Consider the following 10,253-nt stretch of genomic DNA (forward strand, 5'->3'; position numbering starts at 1 on the left):
TCACTCTCCTCTAAGCCATTTCCACACTATTAGATTTCTAAAATGAAAATCTGATCTCACTCCCCAGTTTAAAACCTCAATAGCTCACCAATGGTTTTGGATAAAATAACAACTCCCTAGCATGGCATTAAAATTTTTATAATCTGGCATTATTAATTCTAAGCTTCACTTCAGTTCCTTCTCTTAGAAGCATTTCTTGACTGGGGCACCTGGGTAGCTCAGATTGGTTGAGCACCTGACTTTGGCTCAGGTCATGATCTCATGGTTTGTGATTTCGAGCCCTACATGGGGCTCCCTGCCCAGATCAGGGAAGAGGCTGCTTCAGATTCTCTATCTCTCTCTGCCCCTCTCCTGCCTGCACACTCTACCATTAAATAAAAAAAATTTTTTTTAAAGCAGCATTTCCTGACCTTTTAAGAGTCAATGAGGTACTCATTTTTGCATGCTTTTTATAGAATCTATGTTTCCCTCTTAATCACATGGTGACATCTCATTCACCCATTTCCCTCACAAGGTTATGAGTCCCTGAAGAACTACACCTTTTTGTGTCTCCCAAACTGTAACACAAGATAAATTTGTAGCATGAACAGGAAAGAGCATATAGCGAACAGAAACCACACAATGACAATGACAGAGAGTTAACAGGTAAAAATAGCTTTCCTACAATAAAGGCCTTCAATAGTACTTGGACCTATTAAAATTTTCCATTCCTGTTCCGTATAACCTCAGGACAGTTCATAGAACTTTCTCCCATTCTGGTTTACTTTGAGGATGTCTTCAGTGTTCACTTTAATTGGACTTTATTCTTTTAGTACAAGCAAGGGATGTATGTTAATGACCCTAGTACCACACAGCATTCAATAATGCCTTTAAAAACCATTTTACTTTTTAACCTCAGTTCAAAATCTACTAGAGCAACTCTAAAGTGAGTTATCAAAATATTCCACTGTTGTCAGTAAAATACTAGACGATGCTAAATTTCTTAAGTCTTTAGGTTCTCATTCCTTCCTAGTACTCTTGGGAACACACCAGATTCCCCAACATTTAGCTGGGTCCCAAGTTATCACTGAAAGAGGTCAGCCCCAGATCTTTCCTCATTTGGATACAGGTTAGATTTCACTTTCTGAGATTAAAAAGCCTAGCTATCCTTTTTTAAAAAAACTCCCAGTGAGACAGCATTTATTATTACAGGATGTTTCTTACAGCTTGATTCACGTTAAATTTTATTAAGAATAAACAGAATACAATCCACAACCCAAGGAAGATTACTCCGAATGACACTAATTTGCAATAATCTAAGGAAAAAAAAACCACGTAGTATGTCCACGTCTTGTTGCTAATAAAAACAAGCCATTTTCATTCTAAAGTATATGTAACCTTCAGCTGCTCTTTCCAAATACCAAAATTTCTCAGCCCAATTACAAACTCATAATTCCATCATGGTTTACAAAAAACTGAGATGGCATCCCTTGGGAAACATCTGAGATACACAAAAATCTCAACCTAAGCACTTCCAGAAGCTACCACCTACACCGTATCAACTAGACTTAAAGGGGTGTATTTCCTAGTCTTTGCAATGAAACCAAGTGGACCTCACACCTCTTACCATCACCCAGGAAGGGTGTGCATCTGTTCCGAAGGCCCCCCTGGCTCCAGGTCATCCTGGCTGCTGCTGTTCCAGGCTGGGCATCCATGTTGCTGCAGCTTGTGGTTTGTGAGGGGTAGTAGTGTACAGGAAAAGCAGGATGGGATTTCAAGGGAAACAGGAGGAAGATGGCTTTCTGGGAAAATGCCATCACCATTATAGGTGTTAAGTAGTACCACACACATTTTATTGCAGCACAGTTTAAAAATTTAACAAATGAAAGATTAAAAATAAAAAAACAAAAATAAAAAATTAAAAATACAGACGTCCAGAGATGCTCTAAAACAGTTAAGTTAAAGATCAGGAAAAATAAGGTCACAGACTTAACAGCCAGTAAAATTCTTTCGAGCGTGGGGAAGGGGATGAGGGCAAGGGTGGGGTTGGGAGAGAAAAGGTTTATGTGAACAATCCACTTAAAAATGCTAATGCCTTCACTTTCTCTCCCAAGATGTAAAACTCCAAAGTCAATCAGGAGGCCGGAGAAATTCTTATGAACATTCAGAAAAACTCGATTTTAATCCGGTTAAAAATCATCAGTGTCATCATCATCATCATCATCACCATCATAAGTATAATAATAATAAATAATAATAGTAACTAGTAACAACAATAAAAAGGAAATCAGCGGAAAGTCAGGAAAAATGTAAAAAAAAAATTGGAATAACTTACTGTAGCTGAAGATCAAAAAAATCTCACTGTAAAAAAACAAAAATAAAAATAGCCCAGATTAGAAAAACGGGAGGTGCAAAAATGTCAAGTCAGTAAAGTTCATTTCTTTTCTTTCTCCAAAAGCAGTTTCCACAAAAACCGCAAGGGTAAAGTTCTCAGTAGCAGACAAGCAAAGCCCTTTCCACATCATCAATCAATCTTAAAAATACACGAGGAAGTAGAGAGGTCAGTTTATGAGAGGCTAAAAGGCTCCTCCTCCTCTAACCCAACTGCTGCAGAAAAAATAGAAATAGAAATTTTAAAAATTACATCTTAAATCCAAGGCCCGTTTTTGGAAACAATTAAAAAAAAAACACCTGTAAATTTGCCGTAGTGCACACCAAGTTGCATCATTATGTTTAAAATGTCTTTATAAAATCAGTTTTGGAATGGGAATGTGTGTGTTCTGGAAGGGTGGGGAAGGGAGGTTAAAAATCAAAGCTGAGCTCCAGTGAGTAGGGATGGGGTTCGCCTTGCTGCCCTGTGAAAGGAGAAGGGACAGATTGAGTCAGAGTTCCTCAGAAATGTTGTGCCCTAAACCCCCAAGACAGAAACATCTGTCCACTGCATCTAAAACATTTTGGTAAAGCATAACATTACACTGGGATGGGAAAGCCTCTACAGAACCATCCCCTCTTCCAGTGACTGTCTTCACAATTCTTCAATTATCAGTAGGTGACTAAAATTTACTAAATATATGCCTATATTCCCAAAAGGGTCTAAAAAAACAAAAATCTACAACTGAATGTTCATCTTGAACATCAGCAGTTTGGGCAAAGAAATTATAGAAAAACCAGGCCAAAAGAGATGAAGAAGTGAGCATAAGTCAAATGTCAAGATTATGAAGGGGGAATGGTCTACCATGAAGATACATACTAGAGATGACATCTATTCTCAAAACTAGTAAATGATCAAACTACAAGACCTGGTAGATTCTACAAAAAGGGGAAAGATGTTTTAAATAAGAAGCACATCATAAAAATAAATAAGGAGCTCATCATTTCACTCACTGACAATAGAAAAACCACAAATGAAGGACAAGATTATTAGAGCTACTGAATATTTAATGTCATAAAATGGGTGAAAAATAAATTGTGGTCCTTGAGGAATTTGTTTCTGTGGTCCCACTGTTTATAAGCCAGTATACATAGCTAATTCCAAGATATGAAATCCAAGAATCTGATACATGACACCCACTGAAACATACATGACCAGATTGGCTGTTTCATCAGGTAAGATTTGAAATTAGATTGTAGATCTTCTGACCAAATAAGGAACTGGTTGCCCTCACATTTCAGTATTCAGCCAAATGTCAGTAAACTAAAACATCTTATGCTGAGCTTTTAAAGTGTTCCTTACATCAATTATGTGTCAATGACTACAGCAACAGAACAGATACTAAACCTCTAAAATTTTAACTTTTTCAAAGCAGACTAGTTGAGGCATGACAAGGAAGTTACTTTTATACTTGGACTGATGTGTTAAATTGTACAAACTACAGGGGTGTGTGGCTGGCGCAGTCAGAGGAGCATGTGACTCTCGATCTCAGGCCTGTGGGTTGAAAACACCACATTGGGTGTAGAGATTAAAAATAAAATCTTTTAAAAAAAATTACACAAACTATGAAAACAGAAGTTAATATGAAAAGCATTCACAATTCTGAAAGTCTTCCAAAATGTTATGTTAAATAGATGAGCTATCAACACATAAAAAAATAAATAAATAACTTTAGTGCCTAATTATACCTAGAGAATACTTTGTCCAACCTCTGGGAGGTTTGGATCCCTTCTTCTAAAGGACTATTCTCAAAGTGAGGGCTGCGAACCAGCACCAAGTGGCACTTATTAGAAATGCAAATTCTCAGGGCCCACACCAGACTTAATTAGAAACTCTGGTGGTGGAGGCCTTGAAAACTATTTCAACTGTTCTTCCCCTCGCTAATTCTAATGTCAGTTCACATTTAAGAACCACTATGAGAGCTTAATGGGTACCCCTTTAGGTATGAGCACTATAAAATAAATCTAAGATCATAACCTATCATAGTAATTGCACCAAGAGAATTAAAAAACTGTATAGTAATCCTTTTCCCCTTAACACACCCCAACTTTCTATTACCTAAGAAAATACATGCAGTTATACTACATCTAATAACTAATAGTACTAGCAGTTCTCACCAATTCTCTAATTTATCTAATATGTACAAAATCATCATCTTCCCTGATCCCTATGAGTATACTTATTAAGCATGAGTAATGCACTCCAGATAATTAACAAAACTCTTTCAAGACAAAAAAAAATGTTAGTAAGGTAGAAAACAATTACTAATATACAAAAACTGCTTTTAATAAAACCTTCTGTACACTTTTCAGCCTCCATACAACAAATTACGAGTAGAAATCAGACATGAAAATAGGTAAGATGTCTAAGCCCCCTTGTTAAGTATAAAACTGAAAGCCATAAGGTTTAAATGATTTGCTAACGCAATAAAGAGGGTGGGGGAGATAGGGAATAAAGTCTAGTTCTCTTAACTATGTCACTCCCCAGTTAACACATTAGACAATAACCACTTAATGTAATCTTTAATATTACAATAATGAACTGTTTTGGATTTATACTTTTGTTCTTACAGCAGTCCCATTCAAAACAAAGTCGCATATGAAACCCAGTGAAGACCTCCTCACAAATAACAAGGAATATTTAAATTCTCTACAGAAGAAAACAGCAACCACCACCAAGCATTCCCCTGCTATGGGCATGGGAAACACCAGACGGTCAGGAGAACTGCAACTTAGTCACCCTTCTTAAACCCTTCCTCTTTAGCCATATGAAAATGCTACTAAATCCTACGAATCTAAAAACACCTCTAAAATTGTTTCAGACATGAATTCTGGGGTCAAATCTTCCCAGCTGGATACTAAAGTAATTGCTTCCTTGGTACATGCTGATCCTAAGAAACCCCATATTTCTAACACCTCAAGGCAAGAAAAGAGCACTTCAATTAATTTCACTTCTTACCAATAACTGCTATTAAATATTCTTCACATTTCTCTATTTGTCAACGACTTAACCAATCACTACCCTTATCTCATTTCTAACAGTTCTGCAGTGATAAACTTTAGTTTTAAGCCCATTTAATATACGTTTACGTTTTTAATGGGCAATGCTTTTAATCCCTATTACAGTATCTACAGAGTGAGGGAATTAACAAATGCATCATTATTCCTGGTAAAAGTACTTTTACCTCCTGTCTCCTGAAGGATTAATTTACCCTGCAGTATTGGTTTAAATTTTGCTTAGTAAGTTTTTGTAACACATCATAAAAAATAAAATCAACTAAATCTTCCCCTTCCCACAGGATTAAGACAAAGTGGTTTCTTGGATAAGTGAATGTGATACCTAGAAACTTAGGTAATTTTTATAAATTTTGTGAACATTTTTAGTAAATTTCAGGATCTAAAAAGTAGGCACTATAATAGTTTCTTAATAAAAAAGATTTCGATATTTGGGAAAAATTATTGCCAGAATATCCTGAAAATCAAATTTTAAGTTTATTTTAGAATGTTAAATTAATAACAGCTGCAATTCTCGTAACTAATATTTTCCCCAAGTGCAGTTTGGAAATTTCCAGTTACCGCTAGTGGTTGCTGTAATTAGTTTCTTGTAAAGATTCAAATATAGTACTTTTAATACCTACTATTCCAATAGCTAGGTAAAGCCACTTGACTAACCAACCTAGTGGTCAAATTCCTTAGTTCCGCTACTGACTTAGTATGACCCTAGTAACCGACACTCTAGAGCCTCAGTTTCTGTCTGAGAAAGATAGTAGTACCTACCTCAAGCAAAGTTCCACTAACTTATATATTTCAAGTGATTTGTAACCTGCAGATAAAAAGTAAGCCAGCTTTAATTATTACTGTTAATATGCAAACGATCACAATTTAAAAAAAAATAGAATTGAAAATAACTACTTCGAGGTCCGCCATTGCTCAGAGAGGTGTAAAAAAGTAATCGGCAAAACGTTAAATCTATTGTTATATTTACTACTCATACCCTGCGGCACGCTCCAGAATTTAAAGGCTTGCGGTACAAGATTTACTCAGTAACCCTTACCCATCCCCCGCCCAATTTTTAAATTTAACAGGAGGCAGCGACACTACAGGAACTTCCACTGCAATAAGAAGCATCTCGATCTTCCCTTTCATATCTCTCCTGGAGTCCTCATGGTCGTAGAAAATGAAAGGAAGCAGCCGTTAACACAAAAAGAGCGAAAAAGAAAAAGGACATTTCCCCTGCCGATCGTGGCCCAGAGGACACCAGGTTAAATCTACGCAAGGGCTGAGGCCTATAAAACTCGGTCTTGCATAAAACCTAATGGCCCAACGCAAACTGAATAAATGGGGGCCTAGTTACTCTACCGAGGGTAGGGTTCCCTCGTCTTCTCTCCCACACCCCTTCGCGCTCCGGGAGGATCCCAGCATCTGCCCTGCTTCCGCCCCCTCCACTTACCAGGAGGGGGGAGGGAGAAGGGATTCGATTCTGAATCTCCTACTCCCGAGTTCTACGTGGAGAAGCCAACTGCTGCTCGAGGTCGACAACGCGGCCGCAACCGCTCAGTCTTCGTCTCTTCACAAAATGGCCCCCGAGTCTCCTCTGCCGCCGAGGCGAAGGCCTAGCCCCCGCCCCGCTCCCGAGAATCCTGCTATTGGCTGCGACTTTTCTCGCTCCCGCTTCTAATTAGACAGTTCTACTGCTCTTCACAACGCTGCCCAATCACAACCAGTAGTGGGTTAGACTATTCGGGAGAATTTCCACATGCGTGGGAGAAACTAGTTTGTAAATGGCTACTTTTCCTGTCATTTATCACCTGAGAAGTGCTTATTGGTCACTGTACCTGACGAAGCGCTGGGTGGAAACTCGTCTTTGTATCGCGCACCGCTTCACATCCGGGTATCCGGGAGGTCTGATTGGCGGCCGCATTCTCCTATCTCTGCTCCTTAGATCTCCAAGTAGAAGGCCCGCCCAGATCTCGGAATTCCCGCGGCGTGGGGGCGGGGAAGGATTGAGGGATTTTTTTAGATAGCAGGCTGGAAGGAAGTGCCCTAGCCTCGGGTCAAGGAAAAAGGTGACGCACCTACTGAATCCTCCACCGAATGTGGGTAAAGAGAGGACTTTTCTTAGAGAGGAAAGGGAGCAATGAGGACCAGCCTGCCGAAAACAAACCAGCCCTGCAGTTTTTCCAACCCAAGTCCCTTCTCAGTTCTAGACCCGAATGTCAGCCCTTTCCTGGACAGCTCCACTTGTCAGCCTGTCAAGCCTTGCTTCAGACAACCCATATCTCAGCCAAACCAACTAACTTCCTTATTCCTTTCCCCTACAAAAAGTAAAGAAGTCCAAAGTGCTGGCCTGGAATACTAGGCCCACCCTCTGGCCTCAAGTCATCCTGCTGATACCCTAGTGCCAACCAAATTGGCTTATCCCTCCATCTCCCCTCACCATCCAAATCTGGTCCCTCAAGTCCCCTCATCCTGAAATGGCCTACCACCTACTCCCTGGGGTTACTGCCTGCCAGTCCCTCTGGTTATATTATAGCAGCCATGAACGCAATCAAAATAGCTCCAGCTCTACCAAGAATGGGGGAGATTTCTTTACACAGTTAAGGAAAGGAGGATGCAGAACACCTGATAATGTGATTTCATCTGTATCCATCTTAAGGGGTAAATGTATAAGTGAATGCAGTTTTATGCATTAGTTTTGAATTAATTCTGAATTGCAGAGAGATTCACAATGAAGCTAGCTGTTAACCTGTCAAATGACAAAACAATTTATTAACTAGCTTGATGTCTTTCCTTCAAGAGAAAACAATCCACGGATTGGGAGAATACGGTGCCTCACAAGCAATGTCTACCCTGGACGTTTGTTTGGGCAACAGCGACTTTTACGTAGAGGCAACTCAGAAACAGGATTGGGGTTGCATATCTGACCTTATTTAGAAAGGTCAAGGAAAAAGAAACAAGTTTAGAGGCCAGAGCTGGCTTGACGTTTGGGGATTGGCTAACAGAGTATATAGCGTTTCCGGTCAAGCAGAATTTATAGGGTACACCTGGAAGGAGGGACTCCATCTTGGATCTAGAAATTTATTTCAACATGCCCTTGGGGAGCAAACTTTATCTTTTTCAGTGGTATGCCTTGTTATACTGCTTGAATTTTTTGGCTATATGCTTTTAAGCAAATTTGGAAACAATCTAAGCATGTAAAAAAACATAATTGTTAACATAGTTCTCTTCCTGGTGGGAGAATTACAGGCACTTTTTGTTTTATTTGTTGGGTTGTTTGTTTGTTTTACTTGTTCTTTTCTGTATTTTCCAAATTGTCAACTTTAAACAAGTAACCAGAGGAAAACATCCTACAAGTGCTTGAAGCCTCAGCTCAAGCTGAGGTTGCCTTTGAAACTCTCTCATAGTGCTGTGGTTAATTTTACAGTCTTGTCCTGGATGGTAAGTTGTTTTGTTTTGTTTTGTTTTTCTTAATTTTTATTATTGAAGTATAATTGACAATGTATTCATTTCAGGTGCACAACCTAGAGATTTGACAGTGCCATACATTATGCTGTGCTCACCACCCACAATAAGTATAGTTACCAAACAATGTTTTTCCATTATGGTAGCCTGTATTCACTATGCTGTACTTTTCAAATCTCTGGCTTATTTCTTTTATAACTGGAAGTTTGTATCTCTTAATCCCATTCACCTGTTTCACCTATCCTACCTACTCCCTCCCCTCTGGCAATCACCAGTTCTCTGTATTTAGCAGTCTCTTTCTATTTTTTATTTTTTAGATTCCACACATAAGTGCAATCCTATGATATTTGCCTTCTCTGTCTGATGTATTTCCCTTAGCATAATACTCTCTAGGCCCAGCCATGTTGTCGCAAATGACAAGATCTCATTCTTTTTAATGTCTTATAAATATTCCATTGTGTGTGTATATGCATACATATACCTTTATCCATTCATCTATTAAAGAACACTTAGGTTACTTCCATATCTTGGCCATTGTAAATAATGCTGCAATACACATAGGGGTGCATAGATCCTTTCCAATTAGTGTTTTTGTTTTCTCTGGATAAATACCCAGTAGTGAAATCACAAAAGTTTAATTTTTGAGAGAGAGAGAGAGAGAGAGAGAGAGAGAGAGAGAGAGAGAACACGCACACAAGTGGGGGAGGGGCAGAGAGAGAAAATCCCAAGCAGGTTCTTTACTGTCAGCACAAAGCAGAGTGCTACACAAGGCAAGGCTCGATCCCAGAATCCTTGAGATCTTGACCTGCCTTGACCAGGCACCCCAGGGGGTTTTCTTTTCTTCATATCCTCACTAACACTTACTTCTAATCCTTTTGAAACTAGCCATTCTGACAAGTATGAAATGATAGCTCATTGTGGTTTTGATTTGCATTTCTCTGATTAGTGTGTTGGACATCTTTTCATGTCCATTGGCCATCTGTATGTCTTCTTTGGAAAAATGTATATTTAGGTCCTCTGCCCAATTTTAATTGGATTTTTTTTTTTTAGTGTTGAGCTAAGTTCTTTTTTTTTTTTTTTCTTAATTAAATAGACTCCATGGCCACCATGGGGCTTGAACTCAAGACCATGAGATCAAGAGTCACATGTTCTATTGACTGAGCCAGCCAGGTACCCCTATAAGTTCTTTCTATATTTCAGATATTAACTCCTTATTGGATATATATTGCACAAATATCTCCTCCCATTCAATAGGTTACCTCTTTTGCTGATGGTTTCCTTTGCTGTGCAAAAGTTTTTTATTTTGGTGTATAAATAGTTTACTTTTGCTTTTGTTTCCCTTGTCTGAGGAGGCATTATCCATAAATATGTTGCTAAGGCCA

General features: G+C 38.8%; 1 protein-coding gene across 11 annotated transcripts in view; it reads right to left on the bottom strand.

Moving 5' to 3' along the window:
* The window catches only part of HNRNPC (heterogeneous nuclear ribonucleoprotein C), a 55,685-nt gene extending 48,672 nt beyond the window's left edge, over positions 1-7,013 (bottom strand). For 2 of the 11 annotated variants that reach the window (XM_047861512.1, XM_047861510.1), the window contains exons 1-3: positions 6,860-7,013; positions 6,187-6,232; positions 2,315-2,340 (exon numbers count right to left, since the gene is read on the bottom strand). The gene's annotated coding sequence lies outside the window, so the exon portion shown is untranslated. Of the gene's footprint in view, positions 1-1,599; positions 2,218-2,314; positions 2,341-2,670; positions 2,835-6,186; positions 6,233-6,859 lie in introns of those variants that run through there. The other 9 variants (XM_047861511.1, XM_047861501.1, XM_047861503.1 and 6 more) reach the window with 8 other exon arrangements.
* Between the last annotated feature and the right edge of the window lie 3,240 nt (positions 7,014-10,253).

This window comes from Prionailurus viverrinus, chromosome B3 (genome assembly GCF_022837055.1).
Source record: "Prionailurus viverrinus isolate Anna chromosome B3, UM_Priviv_1.0, whole genome shotgun sequence".
NCBI lineage: Eukaryota > Metazoa > Chordata > Mammalia > Carnivora > Felidae > Prionailurus > Prionailurus viverrinus.